A 1,184-nucleotide genomic window follows, 5' to 3' on the forward strand; every position below is an offset into this window, starting at 1 on the left:
GAAAATATATAAACATCCATTCTTTTAAAGTTGCATCAATGACAAAAGTAAAACATCATGACCTCTTTAAATTTCTTGTACAATTCAATTTTTTATCGTAATCATAAGAAGTGTAATACACGGAAACATCACTCCATATCAGATCAATACAACACAGCTGTTGCATCATCATCAAGCAAATAATCAAAGGTTGCCTTGGGTCACTGACCAACAATAAGAAGGGTTGGTAATGTTATCTGTCTATTGTTTTTATTCCTAATTAGCCCCAAGCCACTTCTTGAACGATCATTTGAGGTCGGAACTATTGTCATTTGGAATCCTCAGAGAGAAGGGAGTTTTACATGACAACAGAAAACCTCAATTACTTGCAAATATCAAGCTCGGTACTAGTACTAGTCTGCATTTCCACATGTTTTCATTTATATAGACATTAAATCCTGAAAAAACACGCCCCAATGCACAAAGAAGATGTCCAATAGATCATGATTGTTCAAAGTCAATCTACAGTATGACAGGAGGGCGTGAACCCAGCCCCACACGTCGCGCACTCTGGCTCTGTATTCGATTAACTCTACTCCAAAACTTGTCTGCTTCAGAGGCAGGGGGGGAAATGATACTATCCCATCATCCTTTGCAATACACATCCCACAACACGTGTCCCAGATGGCTGACTGTCAGCACCAGGCATATAGTCCTGTCATGTTTCCTTTAAAAGTGCAGCAATGGCAACAATTTGACCAGTAATTTTTGGTTCTTTGAATCATCAAAGGACTCAAGTAGTGTATGAGGCTATCTGACTTTTGTAACTTATGTACAACTTCTTACATTGTGTCTTAAACATTTATGCAAACATTTGCTTCAAAAATGGTGCTCAAACTTCACCAAACTAAAGTGCTTTTCTACAAACTCTGTTGATTGGTGATATTATACATCTTGTGCATCAGAAAACCCCAAATGCACCATAAAGCACCCATGGGAAACAGAAGAAAATATTATATTTGATATTATTTATGTAATAATCATCAACAAATGCAATTTTCTTCCGTTTCCCATGGGTGCTTTTTGGTGCATTTGGGGTTTTCTGATGCACAAGATGTATATTATCACCAATTAACAGAGTTTGTAGAAAAGCACTTTAGTTTGGTGAAGTTTGAGCACCATTTTTGAAGCAAATGTTTGCATAA

This window comes from Branchiostoma belcheri, unplaced genomic scaffold (genome assembly GCF_001625305.1).
Source record: "Branchiostoma belcheri isolate BF01 breed outbred unplaced genomic scaffold, Haploidv18h27 scaffold5, whole genome shotgun sequence".
Classification (NCBI taxonomy): domain Eukaryota; kingdom Metazoa; phylum Chordata; class Leptocardii; order Amphioxiformes; family Branchiostomatidae; genus Branchiostoma; species Branchiostoma belcheri.